Source organism: Ambystoma mexicanum, chromosome 5p (genome assembly GCF_040938575.1).
Source record: "Ambystoma mexicanum isolate Mex_15411 chromosome 5p, UKY_AmexF1_1, whole genome shotgun sequence".
Classification (NCBI taxonomy): Eukaryota; Metazoa; Chordata; class Amphibia; order Caudata; family Ambystomatidae; genus Ambystoma; species Ambystoma mexicanum.
Genome location: NC_090930.1, coordinates 108086847 through 108112215, shown reverse-complemented (window position 1 = coordinate 108112215; position 25369 = coordinate 108086847).

Here is a 25369-nt window from a genome sequence, read left to right as displayed (position 1 = left end):
ATCTAATATTACTATGTCGTCTGCATAGCATGTTATCGCCACTTCCTGGTTGTTTATTTTCGGACTGAAATGTCTTGTGCATGATGTTATTTCTGGAATGTCGGCTATAAACAGTTTGAACAATGTTGCTGCAAGCGGACATCCTTGCTTCACACCCTTGTTGATTCTGATGTTGGCCGTCAAATCCCCTCGGTCGTTCACTCTGATTTGGGTGGTCGTATTTTGATGTAACGCCCTTATTGGGTTCAGTAATTCTGCTGGACACGACCAGGATTTTAACTTTTCCCATAGCTTTCTTCTGTTTACGGTATCAAATGCTTGGCTTAGATCAATAAAAGCCAAATGGAGTTCTTTTTTGAACTCTATTGCGTTGGTTTTTAGCATTGATATAATAAATAGGTTTAGATCAGTTCCTGTTCGCTTTGTGAACCCTGTTTGGCGCGGGTCGATGATGTTATTCGTCTCTGCCCATTTTGTCAGGTTTTTCTGTAAGTCTGCTGCAAAAAGCTTTCCTGTTGTTGCTAGTAACGAGATAGGTCGATAATTTGTAGGCAAATCTCGTTGACCCTTTTTATATATTGACACTGTTATGCTTTTTGTCCATGTTTCTGGGATCTTCCTTTGCAGTACAATTCTCGTGAATAAGATGTTTATTATCACTGCCCATGATTTTGGATCTTTCTTCAGGTGGATATTTGTTAGCCCATCAGGCCCTGCAGCGGAGGAGTCTTTTAATTTCCGAATTGCGGTTTCAATTTCCACCTCGTCTATCATTTTCATCCAAGCAAGTGTTGTTATCTCTTCAGGTAAGTCCACGTCGTCAGCTCTAGCAGAGAAGACATCTGTGTAATGTTTTATCCAATCATTCTCAGATACTCCACATGTTAGTCTACTTTGATGGTTCAGGGTACAATTGTTTATTAGGTCCCATGTTTCTCTGGTATTGGACTTTTGTAGGGTCTTTAGCATAGATTCCCCTTGCTCTTGAAGTCGTCTTGTTTTGAAATCTGTGAGCCAGTTTTTATATTGATTTCGGCATACTTTGATGTTCCTTTGTTTAACTGTATTTGAGTCTTTTTTTCTTTTTTTACAAGCTCTTATTTCCTTTGTTAGTTGTTTCCTCCTTTCTACTAGTTCTCTGCTGTATTTGTGCTTGTATGTTATTGCGTCAATTTTAAGTCCTGAGCTCGTTATTTTGTAGGCTTCTAATAATGTTTCATAATTGAGGTGTCCCGTCAAATTTTTTTCTGGTTCGACGAAGACCTCTTTCAACGATAGAATGTTCTTCTTTGTCAGCCTTATTCGATTTGCGGACGGATTTAAGGCTAGGTTAGTACTGTTCCCGTAAGCTTTTAAATTGTTCTCTCTCCTCCATGATGTTTTAAGGATGTTATGATCACTGTCATTTTGAAATAATATTTCAAAGTTTTCTATTTCCAACATCAGGGGTAAAGAGACCCATATATAATCTATTGTTGTCGATGCTTGGCCATTCGACCACGTTTGTTTACCTGGAATATCGCCACGTGTTTGACCGTTTAACATATGCAGGTTAAAACCTTTTGCCATCTGTGCCCATCTGGCCGCATTTGAGTTCCCCATCTGTAGTTCTTCTAACCGCGGGAGCCCGTTTTTTGTCAGGCATTTTATGTTTAGGTCACCACATAAGATTATTTGACAATTTGAATTCTGTTCCCTTCTTTTGACTATTATGTCTGTTATTGCTTGTAGGAACTGGGTGGTTGTTGTTCCTGCTGGGTTCCAGTAGACGTTTATCACCAATAGGGAGGACATTTCCACATTTTTAGAGTCGCTGTTGGTTTCTAACAGAGTCCATTGTATAAGGTGGGGTGCATTACCTTTCTCCATGATCCGCCAGCCACTTCCCTTTCTTATTAATGTGATTAGGCCGGCATAGGGTCTCCCATCTCGTTCTTTTTTTGCGGGGTTAATGGCGATCTCGAAATTTCTGCATACAGGCATGTCACGTATCCAGGTCTCCTGTAAACATATTATTGTGGCGTTGTTCATTTGTGGGTTCTCCTTAGTCATCAAGTGCTTAAATCCCCTCGTGTTCCAAGAGAACAGTGATTCCTCGTTTCTTGCTTCCGACTTTTTTTGCTATCGGTCGTTTCCATTTGAGGATAAGGAACTTGCTAACCATAGCCAGTCTTCTTGGAGCTCTACATTCCTTTTCAGACTGTCTTTTCTGTCCCTGTTTGTTTTTTCTGTTTTTCTTGAGTCATCTTTCACCATTTCATCAAGTTCACCCTTCATGTTTGCCACTGTTATTTTGAAGTTTTCTTTTTGCGTTCTGACCGCTCCCTTTTGCGATAAAGGAGTTTTTGATGCTCTTTTCTGTTCTCGAGGTGTTTGCTCTTTTTTCTTGTTGTCGTCTATTTTTGGATTATTTAAAACTTCTCGAATCTCGTAGCCTCGTTTCAACAACTCTTTTCCATCTTTTAGGATTAATTCTTTGTGTGTTCTTGATTTCAGATGTAAAACCACTTTGTCCACGCGTTCTTCGTCAACGTATTCAACCACCGCTATATCTTCGTTTCTTAGCTTTCTCAATTTATCCACACAGTGAAGCAGGGCTATCACGTTTTTCCGGTTTAGGTTTTTTCCTTCGTTTTCTTCAAGCAAGTTTTCGACCAGCACCTTTTTCGGAGACAGGACTCTTTCGTTTTGCTGTTTTTTCATGTGATTGCGATCCTGATCATTGGACTGTTTTTTCCTCGGGTGCTTCGGGTTCCATGGGTTATGCGTTTCTCCAGGAAGGTCGCTCTTGGTCTTTGCTTTTTCAGTCGGAACCTTTTCCCTGTTAGTTCTATTTCTTTTTTCATCTAATGTTAGGAACACTGGACGTTCATGGTAGTCGTCTTCATCCGAGTCCAAGTACGAGCTTTCATCATCCTTTTTTTTTTCTTCCCTTTGTAGTGGCATTACTTTATTTTGCCCTTGACATGAAACCTCAGCCACTTCCATTGGATATTGCCTATTGTTTGCTTCCACCTCTTCAATGTAGAAAGAGGCGTCCTCGATCAGATCTCTTGAATCATCTTGCGACTCTAGGACGCTATCTTCGTCCTCGGTGATCAGCACTACATGCCTTTCACTTTGTTTGGGAGGAGGTCGAGTTGTTCGTTCTATTTCTTTACTTAAGGCCACGTCTTCATTTTCGCTTGTTTGTTTAACATTCCTAAATATTGATCGTATGCCTTTTATGGATCCCTCTCCTTTTTTTGAGGTATTCGGAATTCTCTTATCTTTAGCCTCTACAGTTTTAGTTTTTTTGAGTATTTTTTTTGATGTTTTTGTAGTTTCGGCCGCATTTTTTTGGGTCTCCTGCCCTTGTTTAGGACCGAACACGGGATAGTGCACGTCTTTGTTCAAGTTTTCCTTTATAAGCTCGTTATCTCTTGTTTCGGCTAAGAGATTGTCGGCTTGCTTAATCTTGTTGTTCTTCCTCGGATCTTCAACCGGACCTTCAGAGATTTTTTCCTTACAAGTCGTGTTTTTGCTAATGCTACTTGGTCGATTTCTTGAATCGTCTGAGTCTTGCGCTCTAGTTTTTGATAGCATGACTTTATTCAATTTTTCACTATGTGTTGATACTGGACTGTATTCTTGGTTTTCTTTGTTATAGCCCTCGAAACTACTTGTATCGGGTCTGGTTTCCCTCATGACCGTTTTTTTAGTAGTTGAATCTAGGCTCTGGAATTTTTGGTTCCTCTCTGCAGACTCAGTTGATTTCCGCATCCATTTTAATGAGTCTAGCAAGGCGTTTGTCAGGATGTCTTTTTCTTGTCTATCTCCACTTGCAAGGTCAAACAGTCTCCTTTGCCATGCTGCTGAGGTTTCTGCTTCTTGATTTAACCTCGCTTCCAGTTTTAAAGCTTTTATTTCTTGGGCAGTTAGCTTGGTAAGCATTAAAGCTACGAGAGCGTTATTGTCCTTTACATTTTCACTGATGGATTCATACAATTTCATGTATGGGGCTAACGAGATTGTTAAGGCGGCCATTACATTATTCTGCAATTGTGTTCCCAGTTCTGGGAATGAAGTTGGACCTACAACTACTTCTTCATTGAAGTTTATGCTCTCTTTTGTGTTTCCTGTTGTGTTTTTTTTTAGTACTTTGCAAGTGAATGGTGTGTTGAGCCTTTCTTTGTGGTGAGCAATTGTCTGTTTGTGTTGCGGTGCATCTTGTCGTGGCGTTTTCGCAAGACTTTTCCCCTTGTTGCATTTGAGCGTTAAGGAACCGGCGCCTCTTTTCAAATGTTGAATGCAAGCATCTTTTGTCAGTTGGCGAGTATGTCAATTTATCAGCATCTTCAAAATTAAGAAACTGCTGGGTTCTTAATGCCCTACACGGGGTCTTCTCAGTTCGATGTCCAAATGCGCTGGTCGTTGTTTTTGTTCTTGCTCCCAGGTCTTTAAGTTCACCTCTCCCTGGAGAGGGACTGCTTTCCTGGCCGGGTTTTAATCTGTTACCTGTTGTTATTCTCTTCATTGTGTTTCCTCCCATTGTTTTAATAAAATGTTCTCTCCATTCATGTTCACCAATCTCTTCGGCAATTGAGGTTTCCTGACCACCATTTTTGGCAGCAGGTCTTTTCCCGATTAAGGGGGAATGCAGTTTTTTCTTTGCTGATTGAAGAAGCTGGTTTATCTGTCTATGTGGGTCAGTCCCTTCTTTCTGACTAAGTCCTCTTTTCTGCGATCTTTGCTTGATTAATGATTCCAATTTTTTGTAGTCATTCTCGTTTGGTCCTGCTTCCAATTGTGCCTTTATGTTATTTGTTTGTTCTTTGGAGACATTCAAGTCATCGTGTGGTATTCTGCTGTTGTCTGTTTTATGGTTCTCTCCTTTATCACTTATTGATAGTATTTCGGAAGCATCTGAGTATACTGATTCGTCCAAGTCTTTGTTAATTAGTTGTATGACTTTTTCAGTGTTGTTTACGCTGTTAATATCTTCATCTTCAATTGTCATTAATACTTTGGTTTTTTGATGTAGCTCTAACAGAGTTTCTGGTGGATATTCTCCATCTTGTTCTCTGTTTGTCGTTGTTAGACTACCCTCGTTCCTTTCTTCCACGGCCAAACTTTCTCTTGTTTCATCCCCTTCAGTTCTTAAATCAGTTCTATTTTGCCGAGCTTCCATCAACAGTCCGAGATCTGTTAGTTCGGCGTCTGTCACGTTTAGATGTTCAGCTAGCGATGGTGTTGTTGGATCTGATTCTTCACAGTTTAATTCCTTTTCGTTTCTGCACTGCTGTACTATTACGTTTTCGCCTGTGGGTAAGATCTGGACTTTGTCTGCCCACACTGTTGTCGGACTTTCCCTGTAGGCTTTCTCACAAAAAACATTTCCTTCATCATGAACTTTTGTGATTGTATTTATGTGTGCGATTGTTGGTGTTGTCAATTTGAATTGATTGATGTTCGTATCTCCTTTGATTGCTTCCCTCCTCAGTTCCCTCCCTCCCATCTCTGTGTTTTCTGAATTTTTGAGCAAGTCAATGTTCGATAATCTGGGAAAGGCAGAGATCTTACCTCTTTCTTTGTTGTAGTGGAAGTCTTGAAGTTGCTCTTGTAAGTGGGCGGGCTGTAGCCCCTCCTATAGAGATGTTACTGCTGTCTTCTGTTACTATTATAGTCGAGGCCATCGTTCTACGCCTCTCTTTATGGTTGTCTTATTGATTTCGAGCACAGCCCTTGTGCCGCAAGATATACGGAGTATTGAAATGCGAGAGGTAGAACAATACGGGATTCTGTGGATACGTTTCCTTTCCAGCTGGTATTTATAACTGTAATGACATGGATTTCCGTTCAAAACAGGGGATCAAAGAGAATATTTCTCCGCAGTCTCCCCAAGTTGAGGTGGTACGCCCCAGCGCCAAACAGCCGCACAACAGCCGATGTGCTTTACTCCCTTGGGCTTAACGCCGCGAGGGTGAGTGTCTCCGTGTTTTGAGGCAGCTGGGGGTCACGTGATGCCTCACGTGTGTCACTCAAGCCACGCCTCCTCCAGGAAGCAGGCACGGGACAGAGGACCGGAAAGAGCCCCTTCACGGCTCAGAAGCGTTAGTTTTCCCGAAAAAAAATGCTGCTTAAGGTAGGTGCTGCAGCGTTCGCCCCTCGGGCGGGTGTCTCCGTGTTTTGAGGCAGCTGGGGGTCACGTGATGCCTCACGTGTGTCACTCAAGCCACGCCTCCTCCAGGAAGCAGGCACGGGACAGAGGACCGGAAAGAGCGTTCGTTTTCCCGAAAAAAAATGCTGCTTAAGGTAGGTGCTGCAGCGTTCGCCCACTCAGATAATACTGTGTTTTTGTGCCGCACACTTGAATACTGTTCCTGTTGCACTGATTCACATCTTGAGGATGGCCACTGAGACATTACTGTAATTTACTGACCTGTTGCAGCACTTAGAAATTGTTATTGTTAGCTTGATTCCCCTCTAGAAAGTGCCCACTCAGACAACAATGTGTTTTTTGTGCCACACTTTTAGAAAATTGTTCTTGTTAGATTTGATCTCATCTAGGAAGCACCCACGGTGATAGTACTGTGATAGTACTTTGTTTTATTCTGCCTGCCCCACACACAAAGAAATTGCTCCTGTTAACTTGATCCACATCTAGAAGTGCCTCAGAGATATTACTGTGATTTATTTGTACCACAAACTTAGAAATGCCTTCATGCTGCATTAATTCCCATTTACAGTGCACCCCATGACTTAGAATGTGTTCATGGTAGCCTGATGTGCATCTAGGAATTGCCCTGTGAGTCATTTCTGTGTTTTATTCTGCCTATCCCACACACTTAGAAATTGTTCCTGTTAGCCTGACTCACATCCAGAAAGCGCCCCAAGAGATATTATTGTGATTTATTTGTACCACACACTTAGAAATGTGTTCTTGCTGCATTGACTCTCATCTAGAAAGTACCCTCTGTGACTTAGAAATTGTTCCTGATAGCTTGATTTGCATTTAGAGAGTGTCCTCTGAGATATTACTGCAATGTATTTGTACCACACACTTAGAAATATGCTGTTGCTGCACTGATTGTCATCTAGAAAGTGCCCACTGTGATTGATGCGCTTCTAGAACGTGCACACTGTGATATGTCTGTGATTTAGTCGCCTCTGCACTTACTTAGAACTCCAATCCGCTACCCTCTTTGGCTCTCTCCCACTGCCCGGTGACTAGAATATAGACCCAGATTGTACATCTTGGGCCTGTACATCTACTGTTCCTGATTTATTTGTACTACGCACTTAGAAATGTGCTCTTGACGCATTGATTCTCATCTAGAAAGTACCCTCTGTGAGTTAGAAATTGTTCCTGGTAGCCTGATTCACATCAAGAGGGTGCCCCCTTAAATAATACTATAATCTATTTGGCGCTTCTAGTAAGTGCCCACTGTTAGTGATGTACTTCTAGAAAGTGCACACTGTGATATTTCTGTGATTTAGTCGTCTCTGCCACTCACTTAGAACTCCCTACCGCTACCCTCTTTGGCTCTCCCCCACTGCCCAGCGACTAGAATCTAGAAGCAGATTGTACATCGTGGGCCTGTACATTTACTGTTACTAGTCCATCAACCTCTAGGTACTGCACTGACCTCCCATGCGCTGGAGATCCCAGCTCGTCATATACCCCCTCTCTGATTCGTCCTGAAACCTAGCCACCCCTCTTTCCTCCCCCTTCCCAGTGCATGGCCCATGCTCTAGCTCCCAACTTCCAACTTCATGATCCCCTTCTATCCCCCGCCTGATAGTAAACCATGTCCACTCCCCCGTATACCAACACCGCCCGCCCACTCTCCCACCATCATCCCTCGTCCAACTCTAAGATCAGAGGAGCACTCTGGCGCACCAATCAACTACCCTCTCAAGCGCTTATCCCCCTTCCCTCATACCACCTTAACACATCGACTTCAACTCTCACTCTGACTTCTATTGAGAACACCTTAATACCCTCCACCCATACACTGTGCCCTCTATCGAGCTCCCAAGCCAGGGGAGCCCTCTGGTGCTCCAAACAGCGCAAATCATCTCAACTAACTCAATCCTTGTTCCCTCTTAGGAACTCCCCTCCCTCTATACCAACCTCCCATGCCGCCCACACCCTCCCCCTTAGCCCACTGGGGAACACACCATCCCCTCGACCAACCCTCCACACCACCTCCTTCAACCCCCATAACCCCTACTCGACCCCCACCAACATTACACCTACTTCATATCCCTTCCCCTCTCTGAATGTAGCACGTCTCACCCTTGCTAGAACCGCTAGATCCCACAGTCTATAAAAAATGTAGCGGTCACCCCACTACTAAAAAAGGCGGGTCTAGACCCCAACGATGCAGCCAATCTTAGGCCCTTCACAAATACGCTTTTTTTCCTGAAATTAATTGACACAGTTGCCACACTACAACTTCAGACTCATGTCTTAGGAGCTGTCATTCTGCATAAGAAGCAATCTTGTTTCCAGAGGTTTCACAGCACTGAGCGTTCACTACTAGACATGCAGACCACATGCTCTCTAGGCTGGAACAAAGCCATTCGGGGCTGCTGTTATTTTAGGACCTATCAGCAGTCTTCGACTTGCTAGATCAGGGGATTCTGCTGCTTCGGATGGCTACCGTTGGGGGTATTTCAGTGGAGGCAATAAGTTGGCTCAAGTCCTTCCTCGACGGACGCTGTTCACGAGTTCACTGAGGTGAAAGTGCGTCCGATGTTGAAATTACCACCTGTGGAGTCCCTCAGGGGGCATGTTTTTCCCCCCTGTTGTTCAACATTTATATTATCCCATTGTGAATAGATTCAGAGAATCTTGATTTATTTTTCTGTAACTATGCAGATGATTTTCAGTTAGCATTGGAGATCAGTGGGGACTATGAAAAAGATCAACAGAAGCTGGACTCGGTCTATCAGACCATTAAGAGTTGGATGACCACAAACTGGCTATGCCTGAATTCAACTAAGACCAAACCTATGCTGTATGGCCCCGGCAAGCGAGAGACAAGATGAGCCACCTTGGAACTCGCTTCACGATCGATGGCAGCCAGATTGCGGTGGTGCATAAGGTAAAGACCTTGGCCACCTATTTGGAAGCCAGTTTGGATAGGGGTGCTCATGTGGAACCAATTGCGAAAAATACCAACTACCATCTTAAAGTGATGTGGCAAGTTGCCCCACTGGTCTCAGAAGAAAACTGTAAAAATCTAGTCTGAGCTGTGATACTCCCACGAGTAGATTACTGTAATGCTCTTTTAGGGGGAGCCAATAAGACAGATATCCAAAAACTGCAAAAGATTCAAAACGTGGCAGTACGCATCATATACCAGATGAAACCTACCGAACTGACATCTGCAGCACGGAAGAAACTCCACTGGCTGCCAATCTCTCCACGGGTCCAGTCTTAGATATTGACCATCTGCCACAAGTGTGTTTTTGGCAACGCACCAGTCTACCCCAAAACTTCAGAGGACAGGACCACCCATTGTGTACACCTAGTCTACCTGAAAAACAGGTGAACGTTTACCAGCCAAAAAGAAATCTCCATTCAGCAAAGGCATGTCCCTTAGAAGTGGACCGTGTCAAGAGAGCCCACGGATATGGCCATGCTTTCCATGTACAAGCGGCACTGGCCTGGAATACTTTACTGGAACATCTCCGTAAAGTAGAAAACCATCTGGCTTTCAGAAAACAGTTGAAGGCCGTCTTGTTGTGTAACTGCTGCCACCCTTCAACTGTTATGTCACTTGGATGCCCTTGGGCTTTGGCGCATTATAAATGTATTAACATAACATAACATAACATAACCGTAGCCTCAATTCCTCCCCCTCTCACCCGTCCACCCTCTCTCACACCCCTATGGCACCAAAAACAACAAAATGCAGAAAACGTGACTGGGCCTCCACCCTTGACTCTCTACTCCTCACCATCTTTACCTCAGCCCACCCTCTCTTCCTCTTGCTCCCTTTTCCCCCTCTGCACTCCCCTCCCCGTGACACCCCACAGACTCATTTCAAAATCTGCCCAGCTAAACCCGCTCATACCATCCGATCCATTCACCACCCTCCTAACCACCCCTCACCCACCCCTCGTCTCTCACACTCCTACCTCTGCCTGCCTACTCTTCACGCCCCCATTGACGTAAACCTCTCAGCAAACAGTCACTGTCCACAGGCACCCAGCCCCTCCTGTACCCTTCCTCAACCTGTCTCAACACCCCTGAAAGTTTCTACCCACCCACCACCCCACCAGGCACCCACATTCCTCAAGCTCCCACTCCGATGAGCACCATGGAATACACACATTCCCTCACAAAGTCACTTACATCCTCTTTAATGCCTGCTCCGTAACAAGAAACAGACACAGCATCTTTGACCTCCTATTTTCTGACAAGCCAGACCTCATTTTCATCAACGAAACTTGGTTCGGTATTCCCAACAACCCCTTGACTCACCCGCTGGTTGACAGTCTTGATGCGCTCAAGCTCTCCCATCATACCGCTGGTCCTACCCACTCAGAAGGGCACATTGCAATTGATGCAATTTTCACCTCCCATGACATGGTTTATCTGTCCCCTCTGAAACCACTTATCTGGACCTATCACTATGTAATCCCTTTCTCTATCCACATTCCGGCCCATCCTACTACGGCTCCCCCAGGCCCGCCCGAGATCTCAAATGCTGGAACAAAGTCAAGATGCTTCCCACCCTGCTTCTTCGTCCCACTGCAACGCTGCCCCCCAATAGACCCTTAACTGTTGACTCCTTGAACCCCTGGCTTAACAACGACTCACTAATCCCTCTCACCACCTTGCACCTTGCATCCTCACACAATGGACCTTCCCCCAAATGGTTCACGCCCCACCTGAGGAATGCCAAAAAACAAAATAACTATCTTGAACGCAAATGACGAGCATCTAAAAATTTTCTCAGCAGATCCATGTTCGCCCTCCACCACCACAACTACAAATCTGAAATACGAAAGGCCAAAAAAGCATATTAACATAAATCAATTCTCAACTTTCCCAACCACAGCAAAGAATTCCAAATGATCATATCAGAATTTGTCAAACCCTCTTGCACCTCTACCCTTTCCACCCCCACACAATCACTCTGCAACTCCCTATCCCTATACTTCTACAACACTGCACTTGACAGGATGACTTCCCTTAACACCAAACTATCCTTCCTTCCCCATCTCCTATCCCTCTTGATCCCATTGGCCTGATGCCCAAATTCCCTATGTTCGACTCCTTCAAACCGAACTCCATAGACAAGTTCCTTGACCTACTATCAGCCTGCAAACCCCCCTGGTCACCCCTCGATCCCTTCCCCCGCTACTTCCTGAAAGAAACATTCTCGTCTACCTGCGTAGGAGAACATGCACGAGCCATACTAAATGACACCCTCTCCTCTGGCATCTTCCTGATGCCTTCAAAATAGTGCATGTCAAGGCACTTCTAAAAAAGGCATCCCTTGACCCGCTTGACCCCAAGAATTACAGACCAATCTCCAACACCAGACTTCTTGCGAAAGTCACTGACCGGACTGCACACTCCCAGCTCAAATCCTTTGTAGAATCCAACTGTCTCCTCGACCCCGCAGAATCAGGCTTCAGACCATGACATGGAACAGAATCCACTCTGATCTCAATCTGGGATGATCTCAAGGTCACTGCTGACTTGGAAGGCGGAGCATCACTGATTCTCCTCAATCTCTCTGCTGCCTTTGACACGGTAAACCACTCAATCCTCCTTGACCGCCTTCACTCCCTAGGAATCTGTGGCACTGCTCGCAATGGATTGCCTCTTTCCTCAGCAACAGAAAACAAATAACCCTCCTCTCTCGTTTTGTCTCAACTGCTCACTCGATGAACACTGGAGTACCCCAAACTAGTTTAACTAAATCTTACTAAAATCCTGAAAGAAATGTCAAATGGATATGCTTCCTTCTAAAATTGTTTTACAATACCTAGATATTTTTGCGCCTTTCCTGAACTGCTTTATAAATGCTTCTTTTTTAGATAATGATGTGCCCGTCCTGTCATGGTTTTATAACATGCCACACTCCAGCCAGGGACTCATTCCCCTGACAATGAATGTGGCACACAATAAAAATGCTTTTTATCTTTAATAAACCACAGGTTCTTTTATTTGAGTAGGCCCCCATCCCGTCTCACACCCAAACTTCACAAACACCCCGTGTCACAATGGACTAGGAACCAGGCCAGTGTGTATCAATGAGATATTTATTAATGTATGGTTTAATGAAAAGAAAAATCAAACAATTTTACAACAGCCACCAATGTTGTGGCAACACAAATGCAATGATTCCTACAGATAAATGTGCCCAAAATCCTAACACAGTTCACATGGATCTTTATTGACAGCACAGGAAAAAAAGTTTTAAAGCAAGTGGTAGCTCCAAGGTTGAGCACTCCCCCTGCAGCACTCACCCCCAAACAACAGCTAACGTAATTCACTTTGAATGGAAGCATGGAAGGCAGTGGCAAGGAGTAAGGATAGCATGAGAAAAGTTATATTTGGAATAAAGCCCCCCATCCCAAGATGGGAAGTCAGAAAAGAAAATGAAAACCCATTTTTGGAGCAAAATGTCAGAAATCGGATTTTGCTTATTGCTCGCACTTCTACTCACAACTGCGGTGGAACAGAAAGAAAGGAAATTTGTGTTGCTACACTTGCGCAGATAGGGAAGCTTACAGACTACTAATCAGCACACCAGGGCAACGTGGAAACAAGGTAGGAAATTGCTTTTGGGGTGAAAGCAAATGCAAAAGGAAAACAAACGGCAAATGGAAATTTGTTTTACACAGGTTTTACAATGACAGGTAGCAAAAGAAAGGGGCTTAGCTTTCAAAATCGGAAATCGGTTTTCAAAGACAAGGGCAGGGGCACATGACAGATAGGATTCTACGCAAAAAGGGATTGCTACCAATGGTTTGAGTGTTTTAATAGGAGAGATGCAACTTAAGAGTTTGTGGGGTAATGCACAAAATGCACGGGCAAATTCTATTTTCAGTTGCACAGAGACTAATTTTGTTGAGGCTATACTTTAATGACTACAATTGATAAAAACACTTGACAAGATTGTTGATTTTGAATGGCAACACAATATTGAACGTGAATTTCAATGGGGGTATTAATTGATTTATTTTAAAATGATACGAAGGACTTATACAGACAACTGAAAGATTTATCAAAGCAATACGCTAACATACATAGGCTAATACACGTTCTTCTATGGAAAGGTGAAAGCATTATACTGGCAATTTGGGACTTTCAATGAGATTTTCAATGTGATTTTCAATGGGGCTATGTTGCAAAAAGGAAAAGGAGCATGCAATTCTGAACTGGGGTTATTTGCTACTTGCAAAGTAAGCCTTGGTTTGGGATTCTGGAAAGTCAGCTGGATCGCAGGCCCTCTGGACAGCTTGGCAAGGGGTCTGGTCTCGGCACTCTCTTGGATGGGATTCTGGACAGCCAGCTGGATCTCAGGACTCTCTGGACAGTTATGCAAGGGGTCTGGTCTCTGCATAGCTAGGCAAGGGATCTGGTCTCTGCACTCTCTTAGATGGGATCAGCTGCCTACACTCCATCCTCCTCCTGTATCCCTGGATTCTTGTGTGTCTGTCTTTGTGTATAGTCCCCTTTTATATATCCCAAATGACATCATTCATTTTACAATCTAGTGGAGTACTCTAGAATTACTCCTACCCCCGGATAGGACAGTTTCCCATTTCTCTCTCCGCACTCTCGCATGATTGGTTCAAGGGGGGAGGGCATCATCTGTCTGTTTGGCATTTATTACAGTTCTTTGTTCTCCTGGCCCACTTTTTGACAAAACCCAGTTATGTTCCATAACTTCATATTTCTACTAGACACCGTCATAAGAAATAGATATGCGGTTTCAGGGGGTCATAGCGAATCACCAACTGTGTGTGAGGTAGCATGGCCCCTTGGCACCTTTTTGTCTTTTTCATGAAATGCATAACAGTGATAACTCTGTGTTAGGGAGAATTCTCTGTTTAGGCTGAATTTCCTAACCTAGTGAGTCCCCCAGCAGCTTTGCTGGATTTCTGGAGTTTGTTTTTTTCCATCCTGGCAATAGTGAGACTCTTTTTCTCCCACTCTTGGACATGAATGTGTGTAATTGCTTGAAATGTCAATGTTTTCTATGGGCTATGGGGTCTTTTACTCCATAGGGTCTCATATGGTTTTCTATGTGTGTTACACTGCACCGTCCGTGCCGTAGCACTAGGGCGTCCTAGCGGACCTCCATCATAGACTCCATACCTGGGGACTGACTACTGTCTCCCCGGGCATGTAAAGTCACCATTGGCTTTACTAGACCTAAATTTACTAACAGGACTAGCACAGACCATCTTATTGTGGACGTAGTAGTAGGGGTAATTCGATTACTCCTGGATCTGTTACTCGAGGGGGCACTGTCCCGTCCCCCCTCGTCGAGTTTTGGCTTGTGGCAGTGGAAATTACTTGTTATGTTCGACCCCAAACATAACCCTATGGGATTCGTCCCATTGTTGGAGATTGATACTTTTCCTCGTTAATCTCTAACGTACCACCGGTCTACTTATCTTAAATAAGTTTATCGGATGGTATTTTCTGCCAGAACTCGGTTTTTAAAATGGCGTCTGTGTTCGTCTCTGTGACTCCTAAACCAAAGGTTGAGCCTTTTGTTCCACTTTTGGCGGGCCTCTATACAGAGACCCTCCAAAGTGGTGCCATTCTGTCTGGGTTACCACAGGGGTGTGGGAGGGGGTTTAGGCACCCTGGACCGAGTTGCCTTGCCAACTCCGGTCGCACTCTGGAGTGATTGGCCCAAGTGGTGAGCCTCCCCGCTCACCACTTAGCATGTGTTGATTGACAGCTAGGCTGAATGAATGGGGGTTTCTGCATAAAAGCAGGGCTTTTGGGACTGGATCTTCAGAAGTCGCCACAGGACCTAAGAATCCGACGAGGGTAACGCTGAGCCGACCTGCACGACGACACCTCTGGTGGAGCCCTGCGGAACCGACTCACCACTTCCCGACGACAGAGGAGATCTCCCTGCCGGAGAGTCTCTTCCCCTGACTGGTGGGAACAACCAGTCCCCTGTGCTTTTTATTCGCTTCAGGACGCAGTGGGTGCTGGAGGAACTTGCACTTCGTGGTCAAGCACTAGCCACAATTGCTTTCTTTGTACTCCCTTCTAGTACTGCCTTCTAGTCTGGAAGAGCAGAGAATCATCATGCTCCCAGCCACATCACATGTCACTGCGGAATGGTTCACTTATTGGTGCAACTTCCAATGAGAGGCAAGACTGTCAATTGAGTTCTATGCCTGAGCCCACAAACTAGTTTTACTGGTATTCTAAGCCTAAAGGTGATAGAAGTCTTGTGGGGTAGAATATCATGTACAACACCCCACCCACAGCATAGTTTAATGACATTTTCCATGCAAGCAAAGTTCCTTATCACAATTGTTTTTAAAAGTCATTGTTCTTTATTTCGTACATGTGTGCAAGCTGTTTTTGATCTATCGTTTGAAACGCGGTTCTGTAGGGCATGGGATTCTTTTGATTTGTCCTTTTGAGTGGGTTTGCATTTGCTGCTGGTCCTTTGACACGTAGGGGTACTGCACAGGGTTCTTTGATTTGACACAGAATAAAAAGGAAAAAAACAAGATTTTTTTTTCTTTTGCAGTGTGATGAGCGCTGTGGTTCACATGAAAGGGAAAACAAAAGCTGCGTTGAGTTGCAATGATGACACCCTTGCCCCTCATGTGAATTAACAGTAAGACAAGGCCGTTTTGGATGTAGTTTATACTTTTCCTATTCAGATGCACGAAAAGCAACCACAAAGCCATTCTGAATGCAGGGCCTAACTTCTTATTATTCAGATGAAGAAAAAGGCGATGCCTTTTCTTTTTTCTAAACCGAAGTGCTGACACCTGCAGGCAGCTCTTGTAACCGTGCAGCCTCTTACACAGACTGTCTGAGGGGTCGGCCGGCTGGGGATAGTCGGGGGTGGGCCCCGCCAGAGCTCTGGCTCGGGAGCACTTTCTGGAGACTGCCCCGGCTGGCCATGGCCCATTTAAAGCCCTGTGTGCACTGTTTTTATCTTGTCAGGACCATCATGGTACTTACCATTGCGGTTCTTCCCTTGAAGTGCACAACGTGTCTTTTTTATTTTGTAATCTTATAGGCATATATGACAACTGCTCTATATTCAGATCTAAGGTCTGTGCTAGAAGATATTCTACAGTGGAAAGACATGTGCATCATTTATCAGTGTCAGTCAAACACTGAACTGGGACCACTGCTGCTAAGAGGAGGGAATGAATACGGACCTACCCCCTCTGCATCCCTGGGATGTGGCTGTTCGCAATGAGAGCTGCACCCCCAACCAGCTGGGAGCACAATTTACGGCCTAACTCCCTCTCTGGCTTACACCAGTAAGCTACGTCTGCTCCTCGCAAGAAACAATGCACACCTTTATTGGGTATTTATCAAGCACCTATACAGCAAATGGTGTTTCAAGGCGCCACAAGACAAAAAAAGGGAGGGGGCAGTGAAGAAAAATAACAATAACGGTCCTACTATGCCTTGTTTAATTCGGGTCGTGCAAGTGCAGTAACAAGGGAGGGGGGGTGCTGGGGAGGGAGTGCTGGTCAGTTCGGAATGCGATAGTGCTAGGGTGAGAAGGGAAGTGCAGGGCAGAAAGGGGAGAGTGCAAGTGTGGGGAGGGAGAAATTCAAGGGGGAGGGGAGAATGCAAGGGGGGAGGACCATCCAGCTGAGTCTGTTTCTACAGTACTATACATTTCAGAGAAGCATGTTTTATCTATAGCATTTAAAAAAAATCCAACTGTTAGTGGACGGGGAACTAACAAGGCTTTGGGTGTAAAGGGGCTCAAAAACTGTAGCCTGTGATAGCAGAATTACCTCCAGCGGCTAATTGAGGGCTGCCCCAAGCGTACATGAACTCTGACCAAATGTTCTCTTTGTTGTTAACTGTTTGCAGTCATGAAAAGAAAAGCACTAAAAACAAAACAAAAACAAAAGGGAAATTCAAAAAAGAGCTGTAAGAGGTGAGATTTTAACTCTGCTCCTGTGGCTACTCTCGTTTTCGGAGGGGAGCATTCTGACTGCTTGACAGCCAATGCGGTAATCTCACAGCCAGGAGAAGTGTACATAATTTTCGAAACAGCCGGACATGATATGGTATGATTCTTCTTTGTGACGATTCAGGATTATGTTATGTTAAGTGTGGAAAATGGATGAATATGAACTACAAGGAATTGTTAAAAAGTTTTTTTTAAACTAAATACAATAAAAAAATATATGATATGGTATTTATAACATGCCTATACACAAGTGTTTCAAGGTGCGACGGGGCAAGGGAGGGGAACAGAGGGAAGACAGAGACAACGATCTCACTAGGCCAGGTGAAATTGAGATTGCGCAAGTGCATGAATGAGCCATCGCGCAAGTGCATGAACGTGCCATCATACATCAACAAGCTAACATTTCAGCCAAAACCTTGCATATGGGCACCAGAGTTTGCACTCAGTGCCACACAGTGGGGAGACGTGAAAGGTACCATCAGTTTCCCGGTAGGACATAGGGACTGGGAAAAAGGAATTACATTGAGCATTGGTGCAAAGAGTGTATCACGGGTCGTTCAATATTTCAAATATCGAGGACAAGATCTGAATTGGTGGCCAGGACCACCCATGTATGAAAAGAAATCTCAGCAAGTTTTTTGGTTGCAGTTAAAACACAGCTGAAGTGTAACTAAGGTATGTCTAGTTAATGCATAATGTGGGATGGGGTTGGCAGTAGGTTGATATGACAACTTGGCAAGTTCAGCTCTTGCTTCCAAGATCTGTATGTGACCTGAATCCACCGATTCTATTTTAAGGAGAGCTGGATCCACCCTTCCAACTCTTAGGTTGTTGAATTGGATGAGTAATAATTACACAAATCATTACAGCAAGTAGAGGTATGAGTCATGAATGACTATATAAAAACGTGATTATTATTATTATTATTATTATTATTATTATTATTATTATTATTATTATTATTATTATTTATATTTTTTCAGAAACGCACGCATTTATTTATAGAGCTGATGGCAAGCAATTATCTTTGCTGGCAAATTCCCGTTCAGTATTAGTTTTCATTCAAAGGTTTACTTTGTTTGTGTTTGGGAAGGCATTGTGCAGGTGAAAGTCTAAGAAATGCCATTGCGGCTTTATGAGTGTGTTTTTGCGTGTTTATGTGTGTGTTTTTGCATGTTGATGTGTGTGTTTTTGCGTGTTTGTGTGTGTGTTTTTGCGTGTTTATGTGTGTGTTTTTGCGTGTTTATGGGTGTGTTTTTGCGTGTTTGTGTGTGTGTTTTTGCGTGTTTGTGTGTGTGTTTTTGCGTGTTTGTGTGTGTGTTTTTGCGTGTTTATGTGTGTGTTTTTGCGTGTTTGTGTGTGTGTTTTTTGGGAACGGGCGTCAGGGGGTGGGGGGGAGGCGACAGCTGGTGAGGAAGGGAGGGTGCAGTGGGTGGAACCCCCCTTTTAGAAGTCATCCGGTCATATATTTAAAATCAGCTGAACAAATGATTCTTTTTGTTAGGAGACCTACAAAAATATGACATAGAACCGTCTATATTGCTCAGAAAGAATGTGCCTTTAAAAGTCATCTCCAGTAACCGAATGCTAATGGTAGGATGGTTTCTGTAAAAGTCAAGGTCCAGCACACTGATATTTTATTGAGCTGCGTGTATGCCCCCAACTCTGATGTTCCCTTTTTTTCATGAACTGGCTCAAAATTTCACCACAAATTCTGTCATCCTGGGAGCGGATTTTAACCTGGGTATGGACCTAATGCTTGACCGCTCAATGGAGCCAGGTCTAAAATGCCGTCAAGGAGTAAACAGTCACTTGGCAAGAGCTTATAGCAGAGCTTCACCTTTCAGACATATGGCACCTGGAACACCCATCAGAAAGAGATTACAGCTTCCATTCAGCACGCCATGATGTCTACACACAAATAGACTATTTTCCTTTACCTCTGGGCAAGTGACACCTAGTTGCTATGACTCATGTATTTGTATTATTAGTATTACTGATCAAGAGCCAATGGCAATGCACCTCTCACTGAGGTACAGGCTAAGACATTCTTGTGGAGAATGAATATATACATCTTGAAGAACGAGAGTACGAAAGAAGAGATAGTGAAGGAACTTGAGGATTTCATTGCGACTAATAGAACTGAGGATGTCCCCAGTTCTGCTCTGCGGGAGTCATTAAAATGGAATATGAGAGGTGTTTTAATGTAAAAAAAACGGCCGATATAGGAAGGAGAAAGAAAAATACATGAGGAAACTGTCTGGAGAAGACAAGGCCCTGGAACGACACTGTGTGGATACACAGGATCAGGAGGTATGATCAGAACTCAGGAGGAAGAAGTAGGAACTACATAAAATCATTTCTGATAGGGCATAATATGCATTATTCAGACTTAAAATACATTACTTGGAGCAAGGAGAAAAAGCAGGTAGACTGCTTGCACAGAGACTAAAGGTGGAGGCGAGTGAGTGGACCATCACAGCTGTGAGGTACACCTCTAACAGGAAGATGCTGACCTCTAAAGACATCAATGGTGTGTTCTGGGGATTTTATGGTTCCGTGACCATATGCGGCCACTCCTGCATCACTTCTATTTTTAGATCGGATTGAAATCCTGTGCTTGTCAGATAACCTTGCCACTCTGCTGGAAGCGGCAATCTCGCTGGAAGACATTTGCTCTGTAATTTCCGCTCTGAATGGAAACAAAACACATGGGGCTGATGGGCGCCCAACAGAATTTTATCGAATCTTGCCTGACTGTGCAATTAAATTGCTCCGGGATGTACACGTCGCATAGTTTAAAAGTGGAGTGTTACTTGTCACCATGAGGCATGCTCTAATTACGGTATTGCTGAAGAAGGATAAATCACTGACACAGTGTGCAAGTTACAGACTATAAGCCTGATTAAGACAGACTGTAAACTACTGGTGAAAATACTGGCAAGGATATTGGAGAAGGTCATAACTTCTCTGGTACACAAAAATCAGATTGGCTTTGTTACGGGAAGATCTGTGGTGGATAACATGAAGAGATTGATTCTGACTATTGATCAAGGAAGCAAGCTGGAGGGTCATGTGACGGCGATCTGCCTTGATGCGGAGAAGGCCTCTGATATAATAGAATGGCCTAACCTATTTGAAACCCTGAAGGCAATGGGGATTGGATTGACATTCTTGCATTGGATTGGGTTACTATATGCGAACCCCACCAACAATGCCCTTACTGATGGCCTAGTTTCTGAGACCTTTCAACTGAAACGGGGAACCAGGCAGGGATGCCCACTCTACCCTTGGTTAGTTATTCTTGCTATGGAACCATTGGCCATTCTCTTAAGGGCATATGAACATATTCATGTACTTAGAAGTGGGGGGGGGGTGCTCTGGCAAGACCTTGCTGCATGCAGATGACTTGTTGGTGATTGTTCGTAATCCTGATTGAACATCGCCTACCTGATGGCCGAAATCGGGGCCTTTTCCAAACTCTCCAGATATAAGATCAACTGGAGCAAATCTGAAGTACTTCAAATCAGATCTTGCATGAAACACATGGTTGTGAGTGCTGGTGTAACATATTGCAACGTGTAAGCAGTGACCCATGTATAGTCCCTGCTGCGTCCAGTTGGCTGAGTCTAAAATTAACTGAGAAGGGGAAGGTTCTTTTTTGGCCATCCTGGTATCTGTAAGATATAGTGTATATCAAGGACCTTTTTGAGGAAGGGGAATGGACACCCTTGGTGCCATTGTGCAGAGATTTTGGCCTACAGGACTGCACATAGATAGAATACAGACATCTGAAAGGAGCCATTACTGCAAGGGTCATTTGAGTACCACAGGAACCCACACAGAGTGCAGCCTGGTCACTGATGGAACCCTGTGCATGCACAGTCCCTCCGGCTGGCAACCTGTACAATGTCCTTGTGTCTGCTCGCAAAGGGGATGCAGAACTTGCAAATATGTGGGCCTTGGAATTGGGCCAAGTAATCGACCCTGGCTGGTATCTAAGATGTTGTAACAATGTTAGCCTGACAAGCATAGACCGGGGTCTGAATGCTTCTCAGAATAAACTACTCTTCAAGACATATTGGACCCCAGAACAAATGTTTTAAAGACACCTTGTATAGATTGACAAATTTAAATATAGACAGGCAAGGGGGAACACTGAGCCACCTCCTCTGGTTGTACAGCAAGACAAGGGACCTTTGGGAAGTAGTCTGTGGGAGGCTGAGCCTGGTGCTTAGGTGTGCCGTTCCCAGAATGTCTTCCCTCTTAATCCTTGGAGACGTCCATTTGATGAAGGATGTGTCATTTGCAAACAATATGTGTCTGTTGCGTGGTTGCATGCTTGCGAGAAGAATGATCCTGCATGCATGGAAATCCTCCACCTCATTCTGCATTGATGATTGGGTGGAGGAATTGCTAACTCTGTCAACCTAAAAGCCATTTTCAGAAACAAAGGTGCAATGGACATGCTCGATGAGGGGCTTTTCCTGGATGTGTATGACGGATGAATTTAGTGGATGAGGACTTTGTAGTTGCTTCTAACAAATGATACCCTTACTTATGATATGATATGATATATGATATGATATGGCATTTGTAACGCGCCTATACACAAGTGTTTCACTGTAGTGTCCTGCTGAAAGAATATCTGATCTGGCCAGTGGGGTGGGTGCAACTATATTCAGGCAGGATTCTTTGACTGAACTATTTCTCTTGCTTATGCACTCATGGGTCTGGTGTTTCTGGCAGGCAGTATTTATTTATTTATTTATTTATTTATGTATTTATTTATTTATTTATTTATTTATTTATTATATTTGTAAAGCACCTTAGCCCTGGGGCATCAGGGTGTTGTTAATGGAACCAGTTACACATGAAGCTTGTAGATACAGAGCAGGAAGGCTGGCCCCTCAGGTAAGGGCAGGTCGGGGGGAGGTGTTAGCTGTTATGAGTTCACTAAAACGAATTCAAGCAGACCTTAAGAATCTAACCCTGTCCTGTGTAGAAATGCTTTCCATTCCACCAGTTGAAAGCAAAGCCAGATAGACTGGGGGGGCTGACTTCATCCCAATGACCTGTAGTTAAGCAGTACAAACTCCTTCTTCGTGGCAGGCCGTATGTCTCTATTAACCGAGGAAATTGTTGTTGATTCAGTGGCATTGCACACAGCCTAAGAGCAAACCATCATCTAGATGGGACACCAAGTGGGCTGTGCCACTATCAAGAAAGGCGGGATGGGGGAATTCCATTTCTTTCTCTGGGCTTTCAATGGTGGGTGATAGGCGCCCTTACAAATCCAGGGCAACAGGAAACTAAGACAAAGGCTCAGGGACAAGGAACACATGCAGAGGCTATTTTTGTGACTCATTTCCTCAATGCTGCAAGCAGTCTCAGACTGGCCTATAGGGCAATGCCTGAACCAAAAACACAACATGCTGGTGTGGGGAAGTTTTTTGTGGTCAACGTGGGCCCTTTTCTTTTCTCAATGTGGGCCAGTTTGATGAGTTACTTCACTATGCTGTTAATAGTTTTGACCAGTATTACTGAATAAATATTCTTTAAAATGCACAGTTTGCATCACGTTATCAAAAACTCCCCCTTGGGTACTACTCAAACAATCTGTCACAAAAGGAGTGAATTGCCATTTGCAACTATGGGACACGTTTTCATTGTTGCCCAGGACACTTGAATGCCCCAGTCAGAGCCTGGCTGCAGCTTGACTGAGAGGTTAACAGGTGCTTATCCCAGTGCTGCACAGAACCATGCAGGATTAGTCTATTGCATCTAAAGTTCCCTCACTCAGGAAATGTGTGCTGCAGGTCGATCCAGTTGATTTACATTGTATCCCCTTTTCTTTTCTAACCAATTAGCGTGCTAATTAAGTGACTAGGCAGCAGCGGACCTTTGTATATATTACCAGGAAACCTACATGCCATGAAGCCACTTTTGCTGGGCTCCCATCGGTGGCACCTATGGCGTGGCACAGTGATTCACTCCCGCTCAGCAGTGATGTGCTACAGAGGATGCACTCTTCATGGGAGCTTTTAGTTGCCTACCGTTCTGGGCATATCCTGGCTTTATTGGACCCGAGAGACAGGTGACTAACCCTCAGCTCTTAACCTCGTGCAAGGTTCCCTTTTTAATTTTTTTATTTTGTTTTTCACCCCCTCGAGGTTCATGTTGAAGTCGGTGCCCGGGACTTGATGCCGGTAGCACAGGGGTAGGGGCCCCTCATGCAACGGGCCACGCTGATCCTCTCTTATTTATTTATATCCAGGAGGAACAATGCTGTTTTGATCACAAATGTACGTACAATAGATAAATCAGATTTGACAGGAAGCAGTGAGATTCTTAAAATGCGGTGAGTTTGAGGGACATTCTGACCAGGTTGTGGAGGGGGTTAAATGAAATGGAACAGTCATCGGGGACAATACATAAGTGGAGATACAGAGATTAAATCCCAACCAACATTGGACATTGTGAAGTGCAGGTAGGCGGCACGGTCAGCTGTCCTCGGGATGTGACCAAAATGGGTGAAGTGCTAGAGTGGAGGCAGAGGCAGTGAGAGACGGAGCCAGGTTAGAGGCAAGGGAAACATGCTAGCTGGCAGGCAGATGAGAGGTAGGTTAAGAGGGTAACTCGGAGGTGAGGAGGTAGGTTTTTAGTTTGGTTTTGAACAAATCCATTGGGACTGCTTCTTGGATATCAAGTGGATGAAGAAGAGAGAAAGAACGGACGCGAGAGGAAGAGCAGAGATGGTGAGGAGGCAGAAATGATATTACGAAAAGACTTGTAGAGTTGGATAGAGGAGGATAGATACAGTGGTGCCTTACTGTGGACAGATTTGTGAACGAGAAGAAATGTAAATCTTGCCCGGTTTTGCATGGCCAGCATCCAGCTCGGTGACAGTATGATTAAGTAGAATTGAAGTAAGGGAGTTCAAAGAGAGTCCTGTTAGCGAGGTTAATGATCTTGTCGAGAGGACAGAAAGCATAGTTGGGGAGACCAAAGAGGATGCTGGCACAGTAGTCCAGTTTAGCGAAGAGAATAGCTGTTAAGAGATACTTGGCAATGTTGAACGGAAGGATGTGCCTGATTTTCCCAATATTTAGGAGGTTGAGGCGAGTTACTGCTCCAGTTTTGGAGATGAAAGTAGAGAAGGTGTGCGAAAGGTCATAGATGATGCTGAGGTTTCTAGCTGTAGAAGAGCAGGAGAGAGTGTCTGGTGGGAACTGGATAGGCACAGGAAGGGATGAGAGAGAGCTTCTGCCAGGGAAGAAGAGCCCTCCTGTTTTTGTAGAATGTAACATCAGAGAGTGTGAAGCCATCCAATTTTTAACAGCAGAGAGACAGACATTTTTATATAGAGATCAGAGGAGAGTAAAAGAGAAGAAGATTGGGTGTCGCCCACAAATAGTTGGTATGAGAACCCAAAGGAGGAGATTAGTGTCCTGTCACAATTTTTCCAAGCAGTTTGGTGTTGTTAGGGAGGGTCTTCATATATATGCCAATTCCCTTTAACCTTAGAGAGTCCCAGCTTTTTGCTGGAGTTTTTCATTTCTACCCCTGAGTGAGTTGGACCTTTTTTTCACTCACTCATGTGTTTTCCTGACTATGATTTTCTCTGTTCCTTTCTATTTCATGGAGGTAAACTCTATAGGCATCTGCTTTTGCATTGTGACACACAGCACCTTTTGTGCAGTGCCAATGGCAAGTCTCTTGGACTTCTCTTAATGTTTAACTACATTTTCTTGGGTGAACCCTGTTTTACTTAGCCTTGCTTCATGGGTCCAGCACACACCACCCTATGTGGGGTGCTGGGGGGTTACTTAGTTATTCCTTTAAGCCATTCCTCATGTAACATTTTATTACACTAACTCACTTGAATGGCTTGTGTATTTTGTATTTGTATTTTATTTCCAAAGCGCTGTGTTAGGCAGAAACCTGTGCAGTTCCCTCGGGACCACTGCAAAAAGTTTAAGTCTACAGGAGTTAGCAGTAACCCCGATTGGTAGCAGTCTGCACCACCCAGATTTACCTGGAAGCTGTGGCTGAGCAGTCAGACTTCTCTCAAGATGAGTTATGCCGTATTTGGAGTATACAGGATAGGGCAATTTACACAGTAGAACAAGCAGACACTTATCAGAGCTTGGGTGTAAAGATATATAATGATTTATTTAAAAACACATCTATGAAGAACACAC